The sequence below is a fragment of the Mustela putorius genome, unplaced genomic scaffold (assembly GCF_011764305.1).
Source record: "Mustela putorius furo isolate JIRA1106 unplaced genomic scaffold, ASM1176430v1.1 tig00000198_pilon_pilon_pilon, whole genome shotgun sequence".
Taxonomy (NCBI): Eukaryota; Metazoa; Chordata; class Mammalia; order Carnivora; family Mustelidae; genus Mustela; species Mustela putorius.
Window position 1 is genome coordinate 7,647,760 of NW_025421311.1, and position 11,875 is coordinate 7,659,634.

The window sequence follows — 11,875 nt, forward strand, 5'->3', positions numbered from 1 at the left end:
AAAGCAAATTAATGATGCTACTGCTGTGCAAAAGAGAAAACACATAAAGTTGAGGTCCGTATCTGGGCTCTCTACTCTGTTTCACTGGTCTATGTGTCTGTTTTTGTGCCAGTACCATGCTGTCTTGGTGATCACAGCTTTGTAGTAAAGCTTGAAATCAGGCAATGTGATGCCCCCAGTTTTGTTTTCCTCTTTCAGCATTTCCTTAGCGATTCGGGGGCTCTTCTGGTTCCATATAAATTTTAGGATTGTTTGCTCCAGCTCTTTAAAAAATGCCAGTGGAATTTTGATCAGAATGAGATTGAAAGTATAGATTGCTCTAGGCAGTATAGACATACTAACAATGTTTATTCTTCTGATCCATGCACATGGGATGGTCTGAATCTTTTTGTGTCTTCTTCAATTTCTTTCATGAGTGTTTTGTAGTTCCTTGAGTACAGATCCTTTACCTCTTTGGTTAGGTTTATTCCCAGGTATCTTACGGTTCTTGGTGCTATAGTAAATGGAATCAATTGTCTAATGTCCCTTTCTGTATTTCCATTGTTAGTGTATAAGAAAGCAACTGATTTCTGTACACTGATTTTGTATCCTGCCATAATACTGAGAGTTCTAGTAGTTTGGGGGTGGAGTCTTTTGGGTTTTCCATATAAAGTATCATGTCATCTATGAAGAGAGAGAGTTTGACTTCTTCATTGTCAATTTGAATACCTTTTATTTCTCTTTGTTGTCTGATTGCTGTTGTGAGGACTTCTAGTACTATGTTGAATAAGAGTGGCGAGAGGGCATGGATTGCATGGAGCACTGGGTGTGGTGCAAAAATAATGAATACTGTTATGCTGAAAATAAGTAAAAAATTAAAAATTAAAAAAAAAAAAAGAGTGGCTAGAGTCGGCATCCTTGTCATGTTCCTGATCTCAAAGGAAAGTCTTTCAGCTTTTCCCCACTGAGGATGATATTTGCTGTGGGTTTTTCATAGATAGATTTTATGAGGTTGAGGAATGTTCCCTCTATCTCTATACTTTGAAGATTTTTAATCCAGAGAGAGAGAGAGATTGAGAGGAAACACAGAACTTATGGAAAGAATGGCAAAGTTTGTGGGAAAACATACTGGTTTCCACATACCAATGATCTTGTTAATTTAAAGCAATTTTCTGTACAGGTATTTTTCTATTCCCCACCCTCTCATCTGGAAAACGTAGGCAAACCTTCCTTAAAAACATGCCAGCAACTCATTTACTGAACCCACATTGTGGATCCAGCACTGTTGGGCTCTGCAAGATCTCTGTGAGATCCTGGCACTCAAAGACCTCATGGTCTACAAAATAATGATATCTCTTTACTTAAGTGGTAGGCTGGCAAATTGAAAAACAGCCTGACTTGGCATCAGAAGATGTGAGTCAACTATCCTTTCATTCATTTAAAGTAGCTGTGTGATTCTGGGAAAATCCTTAATATGTGGGTCTCAGTTTCTCCATCTGTGAAACAGAGGAAAAATTCTGATTTCAAGCTTCTTCCAGCTCTAACATTCTAGGATTCGTTTGGTCTCTTATCCAACAGGAAAGCCCTATGGTTCCCAATGGCTATGGGAGGGTTAATTTTATACAATTAAGACATCTCTGCCATTGACTAGCTATGTGAAATTAAACTCTTTTAATCACTTAAGCTCTTCCTTGGTTTACTCACTTGTAAGGTAGAGATAATCATAACTACTGTGCAAGAATTTAAAAAGATAATTTATGAGAAAGACCTTTGTGAACTTCAATATACTGTACAACTATCCTTGGACATCTGCTACTCAAACATAAAATGCTACTTTTTGATATAAACAATCTGAAACTATCAAGGATGACCATTCTCATTATTCTTTATGTACTGGTTTTTAAAATTATTCATTATTACATGAATTTTTATAAATATGTGATAATACATGTATAACACATGTTTACATTTTGAAGCATAATAATAAATGAACCTCTGCAAGGCCACCACCCATTCTAGGTACCAGAACATTCTCAACATCATTGAAACAGCCCTGTATGATTTTCTCTGACTAAACTATGCTTTCTCTTTAGAGTTTGTGTTTTTAGTTTTTTAAAAAGATTTATTTATTTATTTATTTTAGAGAGAGAGAGCGAGCGAGCGTTAGCAAGAGGGGCCGAGGGAGAGAGACTCTCAAGCAGACTGCACGCTCAGCAGAGCTCAACCTGGGGCTCCATTTACTGAAATCACAAACTGAGCTGAAACCAAGAGTTGGATGTTTAACATTAATGTTAGTATTATAATATTAATATTATTAGATTATAATCTTAAATTTTAATTACATATAACTTACATATTACTATATAAATCACCTGCAATTTATGTAATAGTTAGATAACATATATTTATGTAATTTGTTATATTTACACAAAATTATATTAGTAAGATTTATTATAAATATATAAATATATAGTCGAACACATGATTAATTACAACTAATGATGTATTATTGTAATTAATATATAAGTTACATATAAACTATAATGTTATAATATTCATTAATTATAATATTAATGTAATAGCTTATAAATATAGATCATTTGTTCTACTATTATAGAATAGTATATTCTATGAATATGCCACACATTATCCATTTTCATGAAAATGAATATTTGGGTTGTTTGCAGTGGTTTTGCTATTAAAACCACAAAGCATCCATGTCTTATATTCTCCTGATGTATGTAATAAGAAGCTGTCCCTCTTCCATCCATGCTTAATTTTTCTCCTTAGTATTTATCACTGGCTTATATTATGCGGGTGTGTGCGCATGTGCGTGCATACACATGCACACACATGTATGTGTCTTAATAATTACCTGGATTCTTGACTGGAATAGAAAATTCTGTTTTTTCCATCCCATAGCGTCCATACCTTGAAAAGTGCATATAGGGAGGGCTCAGAAAATAATTGTTGAATGAGTGAGTGAATAAATGAATAGGGTTTTGTTGCTTGTTTGTTAAGTAAATTCCCCTGCCTGGATTCCCTATTGATGCAGAAATCAGCATGGAATATTGAGAAGACTATTCTGGATTCTGATTCCAGATCTGCCACTAACTAGCTACGAAACTTTTGGACAAGTTACTCAACTTTTTTGATTCTGAGTATCAACATTTATACGAAGGGAGTAATAATGATCTCCAGGTGTTACTAGTATGTGATGCTTATGCAAACGTCTTATAAACCATGAATTCACAAATATATGCTAGCTCTCGTTTCTTTTGGTAAAAATTCCATGTGTTTTTATGGAGATTGAAGCAAAAATGAGTAAAAGATAAAATTACTTGTTTTGTATCGAGAATTTATGAGGTTGGACAGGGGGCCTGAAAGCAAGTAACAGATTAGAAAGGGCGAGAAAGACCAGTGCTGGGGCACAGTCAGGTACCTTTCCTATGGTGGATTGTGCTAACAAGATTTCACTGCAAATGAAGCTATTTTTAACCTCAAGAAAGCATAAAGAATCTCTTTTTAAGTAGGGCAACCAAGATAGTGTGTTACCCTTTTCAACCAGCCTGCCTAAATTAAATATTCATTTTTGTGTCAAAATAACAAGCTATATATAGTTGGGCACTAAGAAGGGATAGAGTTGTCTGAAGGTAAATCCTTAAAAAGTCCTGGATATAAAATAGCTGTAACATCCATTTATACTGAAACATTTATACTGAAACATCCATTTATACTGAATCAAGATCCTATATTCTGGAGAAATGATATTTCTTTTTTTCTTCTATCTTGGTCTCACATGCATAGGGAAAGGCAGAGGTTGATGCCTTGGGGAGCTTTTCATCCACCTGGGTCCAGAGTGTCATACCGGAAAAGATGCCTGGATTTGGAGTTGCTTTGTCTCTGTGTTGTCCAAAATTAATAGCATTGGCTCCTGTTTTATCTATAAAATGGAGTTAATAACAATATTATCTCACTTCAATGGTTGTAAGAATTAAGCCTGATGAAGCCTTTGTAACCTGTAAATTAGATGTTGATGTTATCAGATGTGAGTTATAAGGTTTAGTGTCATGAGGCTGGAACCTAAGGCAAAAATGTTTGTGTAATGAGATCTAGGCAAAAACGTGAAGTGAGCAGTTTGATTTTGTCCTCTTCCTGTCATCCCCCAAAGTTTACAAGGTGTTCATTCTTCCTTCCTAACCTTGTCTTTCTCATGGGCTCCCAGCGTTCATACTCAGACACTGCTGAGAGTCTCCTGCACCCAGAACTGGAACCAGACGTCCCTCCACCCTCCACATCCATCCTGCGTCCCCTTCGCTTCCATTTAGGCTTGGCTCCCCTTCCTAAAATAGTTCCAAGGTTTAGAAGAATGGCAGAAAAAAAGCATTATTTGGCTTTTGGCAAATTATTTGGCACCTGGAGCCTCAAGTCCTGAGTTTTGATCTGATCTCTGGATGAAGTTTGTTTGGTCACAGAGATCCACTGACAAGAGTGAGGGCTAAAAGGTCCACTGGGAAGCTTTAGTTTTTCTGTGACTTGCCTAAAGGTGTTTTGACAGTCTTACATATACCAGGAACACCCTGGAAAAAGCACAGACCTCTCTCAACCTTTGACAAGGTCTGGGTGACACAGTTAATATGAGATCATTGTTAATAAATGCTCATGGAATGGTGTCTATGGTTTTAATTCTGTTTCATATCCACAACACAAATTTAAACGAGTTAGTTAGAAAAAAACTTAGTGATTACCTTAAAGAAAAAAGGAATAATTTACAATTTTTTAAAAAATTAAATATATAACTATGCATGGATTGGAAAACCATAGAGTCTTTTTCACCTCCTGTCTCTCTCTTGGCCTATTACATAGCTGCTCTCTTGTCTCTGCTTCTCTCCACATTTTTCTTCATTCCCTTCTCATTCTTTCTGGTCAAACCCCAGATGAATTTAACTTGGCTAGATTGGTCCCCGTTAATTATGGTGCTGGGTGAGGCACTGAGTTAATTCACCTAATGTGTCTCTGGTCCACTTCACCTACCCTTGACTCAGTTAGCAGCCAGTGCTCTGCAGAGAACAGCCTGACTCTTCCTCCTTGGGCAGGTCTGTGGCTTTCCGGTAGAAGAGAAATATGACTGACAGGTCCAGGACTCCTAAGTGTCATGTGTGGGAGCCTGGGGGACCGAAGTTGTTTTGAGCAGATCGCTGTCTTAGCTTGGGAGGCCCCCTCCAGTTTCATAGTTGCACAACATGCTCATCCTTTCACCTCTGCTACGATCGAGCTTGTTTTTCTCTTCCATCCCTCTCGTTCTCATGTATGTATCCAGTTTCTCAAAGACTCCAGAAGGGAGTAGGCAAAGAATTCTGGTCTTTAAGGTGAGTCGAAAAGGCTCCTAAGGGCAAAACATTTCAAAAGATTTCTCTTATGATTGTTGGAATTGGAGGCCAGTGTTGACTTTCATTTCCCGTCTCAAATCCCAGATCCCGTTCTCCCAGTTACCAGCTGTGAGACCTTGACAAAGTGATCTCATCTGTATGATGGGCGTGATGCTGCACTACATCTGCCTCCGCACTTGGTGAGGACAAGGTAGCACATGTGAAGTACTTAACCCCATTCCAGGCACACAGTAGAGGCCCAGTGTGCTGTAGCTATTTTTTTTTTAAAAGATTATTTATTTATTTATTTGAGAGAAAGAGAGAGAATGAGAGAGCATGAGGGGGGAGGTCAGAGGGAGAAGCAGATTCCCCATGGAGCTGGAAGCCTCCAGCTCCCCTCCTGGGACTCGATCCCAGGACTCCGGGATCATGACCTGAACCGAAGGCAGTCACTTAACCAGCTGAGCCACCCAGGTGCCCTGTTGTAGCTATTTTTTATTGTGATTGCTTCACTTATTAATTGGCCAAACATGCCACTTAATCTACATTTATTCAGAACTTATCCCATGTGAGACAGTTCACCAACGCACTTAAGGCACCCAAAATAATTTAAAATGTTAAACATTAAAGTGATTTAAGAGCTTTAACAACCATCTAACACTGTTAATTTTTTGAGCGAAGCCCCTACAAATGCACAATCTTACAGTATCAGTGAATTTGGGTATTGTCTTAAGCTACAGACTAAAGAAATTCTTTTTAAAAAGTTCGTGATGGTGAATCTATATAATTGAGCTGGAATTTTTCTCGAAAGTAAATTTTCAAATAATGACTAAAGTTCATAGTATTTAAATAGACTGGGAAATTATGCAAAAGAGACATGGTTGAGCTTCAGAAACCACACTTTGCTTAAAAGTTTTGAATCTGTATAATTTTTTACATGACATTTCTTCTCAAAACAAACATTTTTTTCCTTGAATGAAAAATTCTGTGCTAAGTCATATCCTCCCCAAACACTCCTTGCCCTGCAATAACTTATCAGTGTGTGCACAGGATGGAAAAAAAAGCCAAGGAAGTAGTTTTCAGTTTCAAGTTTCCAAAGGGTCATTATAAATAACAACTACTATGTTTAAACAATGGTGTTTTCTAGTTAATTTAATTTTTTGCTTACTTGGGAATTAACTCTAATACTCTTTTCATTTTGATCCATGTTAAAATTTACTGTAAGATGGTGAACGTAAACGAATTTTTCTTACATAATTCCGCATGCTGGGTCAGGGGCAAGAATGTTAATTCTCATACGAGGTATTCAAGAAACATTTGTTGAGTATGTTAAACTGTAGAGATACACAGTTACAGAAGACTGGGCAGAAGATTTCTTAACTCTAAGATGTGCTCTAGGGGCTTTCGAACCATTTTATAGCAACCCACAGTAAAGAACACATTTTATATTGCAAACCATTACCAATACACACACACCACACACACATCCATATAAATACTTAAAAGAAAAATTTTGCAAAACTATACTTACTAGCTACAATGCACTCTGATTATTTTTAGCATAATCTATTCTCTTTCCCGTTTAAAAAGAATGTTACTGAGTTTTAAGGCCTGTCAATGAACTAACTATGAGTTTTAATTTGAAAAATTTTGTTTTGAAAAACAGATCTCTTATATTGGCCTGTTTTGTTGTCATTTGCGTAATTCACCTAAACATAAAACTCAGGTGGAAAAAGTTTTTCTAGTTATTTCTTTTAACATTAGAAAAATTGAACCCTATTTCTTGTTTAATACTACCCTTTAAATTTAGATTATTGTAGCTTTTGGTTCCTGTTACTTAAGTGACAGCCTCTTCTGAAGATTTGACCTAAAAAAATTGCTAAATCTCATTTGTCAAAGTATCCAAACAGGAGAGAATTAAATTATTAATGAAAGCCTTTGAAAATAAGAAATTCTAAAAGATTATAGTAAAATAACACCTTAAAGTACTTGATGTGAAGTTCAGATTTAAAAATAACATAAGAAAGGACATGTCATCAAGCCAGGGAATTAGCTGGATGTGCTCTAGAGTCCTTTCTTCCATGGCCTACTCATCCGTGCTTTTTACTGGCATCAGAAGTTATTACTGTAGTATCCTGGCTTGTTTCCTGTTCAAGGGTAGGCAGTGAATATGTTCTTCAAAATAGTTTTTTAACAGGGGTGCCTGGGTAGTTCAGTCACTTAAGTGTTTGACTCGATTTGGCTCAGGTCATAGGACGATCCCCATGTTGGGCTCCATGCTCCGTGTGGAGTCTCCTTGAGAGTCTCTCTCTCCCCCATGGCCTCTCCACCAGCTTGCTCATTCACTCTCTCTAAATAAATAAATAAAATAAAATAGTTTTTTTTTTTTTTTTAATCACAAAGAAACTTAGTATGTATATCCTTAAGACTTGGAGAACTTCAAACCTCATATTAGGATAAAAATAGCTTCTTCCACTTTTTTGGGCTCTTTGATTAAAGCTTCATTCGTCAGACGTGGGGATGAAAATGATGGAGAGGAGGAGCAGAGGTGGTTTTCACAAGCAGGGATTTGGCTAGTTGTCAAGGTCAGGAGTGCTCTGTCACGTAGGCAAGTTCCCAGGTATTTATCGAGTGCCAACGAGATTCTTAGCCAGCCCTGTCCTACTAGAACCATTAAGTGTTAAAATGTCATGGTACACATTGCAAAACCTCAAATTTCTTTTCCCGTGGCTGCCATGTGGCTCTTTATATAGCCCAAGTGGCGTGTTGTGCAACCAAATCTGGACACTCCAGGCACAGGATGTTTCTGGTGCCAGAGGAAGTGGGGGGGGCAGATCTGAAGGATCATGGGAAGCAAATATCCAGTCCATATTTATTCCCAGACTTGACCCAAAAGGGCTATGTGCTTTGAGGAATTACCCCAGTCGTGCTTCCCTCTTCCCAGAGAGTAAAACCACAGGGCAGTTTGGGCCGATGTGTTTGCACCTGCCTGGTGTCTGCCCCATTGTTACTGTCACCCTGAATCATGGGGCCTCAGCGACTGTCTTGTGGGTCACAACAGTGTAGGGAGGGGTCAATCCTCTAGGGCTGAGTGGGTAGATTTCAGTTCGTATTTCAATTGTGTGACGCTAGACCCAGCCTTCACTTCAGTCCTCCAAGCACTATCTGATTCCCTATCTGTAAGATGGGGACAATAGTACCTACCAAGTAAGGTTGTTGAGAAGACTAAAGAAAATACAAATAAAGAAAAAAAAATGTCTGTCAGGTGCTTATTATGGTCCAGGCACAGTTCTGAGCACTTTCTCCATTCCACATATGGACCTATGTAATACTGAGCACAACCCTATGGGGTGGGGGTCATTTCCCTTTCCCAGAGGAGACTTGAGGCTGAATTGTGGTGGGTGGTGCAGGTCAGAAGCGGCGCAGTGGGCATTTGAATGCAGGCAGCCCGACTCCAGAATCTGCACTCTTCACACAGAGGGTTTCTGTAGGGCAGCAGGAACGTCAAACTCTTTCAAAACTGCTCTGCAGTCCTCCAGATTCACTCAGTGAAAAGTCAAAGAACTTGTTTCAGGGTCAGTCGCGTGTGAAGCCCTGTGCTAGGTGCTGTGGGAAAGCAAACACAGGACACTGTTGTCAGATATCATAGGGAAGGAAAAGCTACTAGCTTTGCTTTAATGGGGAGAGATATATGGAGACTGCTGTAGGAACCTGTGGGATGAGCAGGGACTGGGAATTCACACTGTCAGCTGCTGATCAGCTGAAGGTGAGTGGAAGGAGGGGAGAGCTCAGAGAAGCTGCTGAGGGGTCAGGTCAGAGGTTAAGAGAACTATGATCCTGCTGACAGTGTGAGGGGTGCAGAGGAGCTGGTGGGAGGTGGTGCTGCTGATGGTAAGCTTCCCTCTGGGGACCCCAAAGTACATCATCTAGGCGGTATTGTCTTCAAACTGAGCATGCAGGTTGTTCCTCATGAATTCACTCCACAAATGTTTAACAAGCATCTATTTTCCTCATGGGCTCTTAGGCAGGCTCTGAGGGCCTTCCTATCCCAGAGCTCATGTTTATTATGAATTTGGAACAAAAGGCTTTAAATCTGTTAGTCCTTTATGTGTTACCTTCTCCTCTCTGAATTTTATTTGCTGTCTCTGTCTTTACTGCTTGCTCACATGAGTATCTGGGGTGAGACCATGAATAGAGACTATGAATAGAGGTCTAGTTACTATATATGTCTTAATGTTTAAAGTTATAATCAGGATACCAACCTAAATAAAGGATGTTCTATCTTCCTACTTACACAAAAATATCATATAAGCACTTGAAGGGCCGGGTTTGAGTTTACCATTGTCTCTCAGCTTGGAGCTCTGCCCTGGAACAGGGCAGTTTGCAGAGAGCACTGTCTATGGCCCATCTTGTCCCTGCCTCACATCCCATTAAGGGACCTTGGGAGCATGCCTGGGGACATCCTGCCTGCATGTTTCAGCTTTGTTTACCTGCCACACACCACCAGTAGCTACTTCTTGGCCATCCTTTGGGCCTAGCCCAGTCTGCTCTCAGGAGAACTGGCCCAAGAAAGAGCTGTAGTTGGTCCCAGAGGTGGGATTGAGGTCATTTGTGTAGGAAATTCGAGAGTTCCAAGAACATGGAAATAGTGACACAGGCTCTGTGGACTTTCTGCATCATGAGGAGGAGCAGATTGGGGAGGTCTGAACATAGACTTTAAAGTGTGGAGCGGAAGACAGGACCCCACTTGTTTTATGTGTTGGAGTATTATTTCCCTGTTGGAATCTGTTTTTTTGTGTGTGCCTTTATAATTCTCTAGTAAACCGCACGTATGTGCTCCTACAAGATTAGTGTGAGCCCTGATCTAACTTTTGGTACTGTCATAAATTAAAGATTTCAAATATTTATTTTTGTAGACTTTGTTAAAAAAAAAAAGAAATGGAAATAGAGAAAGAAAAAAGGAAAAGCAAAAAGGTACTCATGATTCTGGTCTTACTGAGGACACCTGCTATAAAGATTCCCAGATATTTAACAATCAAGCCGAACTGAAGCAGGTGCTACTCACTTTACTGTAAATTCTGCAGGCATTGTCTTTCCATGTAAATTCAGGGCAACCCTGATTTGCATTGTTGCAGTTTTTATTTTACTTCAACTTACTTCTCTCATGATTCCTCCTCATAATTAACTTCCCACATTATAGTTTGTTGTCACTTCTCAGAGCTGCTTCACGGCACCTCATTGTTGGCACGGGTTCTCAGTTTGAAAATCAGAAAACCTCACCTTTTAAATGGTATGAATGAAGACTTTGTTCAGTTCATTTCAAAACCATGCATTCCACCCATTGTACCGAGTACTGAGTTTGCCCCTAGAAGGATCTGAATGACGAGGACATGGTTACTCCCCTTTACGGGCTCACGGCCTGGTGGTTGAGACAGCTATATAAGCACATGAGTTACAGTAACACACAGCAAGTGTCACTGTGGAAGCTCTGTGAGAAGAGAGGACTGCAACATTGACAATGGACCTGGGGGACTCTGAGACGATCTCACTGAGGAGTGGGCATTTCCACTGGGTCTTGAAGATGAGTAGGAATGTGCCAAAATGGGTGAGATGATCATTATTGTCCATTTTCCTTTTGAATTATTTATTTTTTTCTACTTGTATATAATTCATGAGATGTCTGGATCTTCTGATGCCATTGCTCATGAATTTAGATTTTTCTGTGTTTTCTTTTTGTTCAGCCATTGTCTCACATATGGAATAGTTTTATATGTAAGTGTCAGTGTTACCATCTATAAAATGGGAACTAATAAAACCTACTTAATAAAGTTGTTTTGAGGATCCAAAAAATACAGTGTCTAAATGCTTAGCACTGTGTCTGTGTATGAGTTAGACTTGTGTTTGGTCATGTGTCCAAAAGCTCCAACAATCATGGCTTCACCAAGTTGGGGGTTGTTTTCCTGGGATATCAGGAAGGCCTGAGGGAAGCAGTAGAGGTGCAGAGACTAGATGGTGCCCATATCCTGGACTCCTGAGAACTTTCTGCTCTGCCTTCCTTACATGGCTTTCTTTTTGATGCTTGTTAATTCATGATAACAAGATGGCCACTCTACCTCCAGCCTCATGTCCTATTCAAGAAAGAAGAAGAAGGAAAGGGTAATGTTTTTATCAGGGAAGCCAGAACTTGCTCAGAAACCTCTGTGAGACTTCTGTTTGTGTGTCAGAGGCCAGAACTTATCTTGTGGGCCCCCCTGACTGTAAGGGAATCTGAGAGGGCAGATATTTCAAGCAACCATTTTGGCATCATAAGCAAGACTGAGGTTTTCATGGTAAGGAGAAGCAACATGGATATTATGCAAGTAGCCAGCAGTCTATGCTATATCCAGCACACAATAAACCCTCCACAGATAGTATTAGCTTGCAGAAGACATTCAATAAGTGTTCAGTTGGATTCATCCATCATGATGCCTTTCTGTTCCAGGTCACCTCATCTCTTGCTACAGGAAGAACCACCTAACTGATCTCCC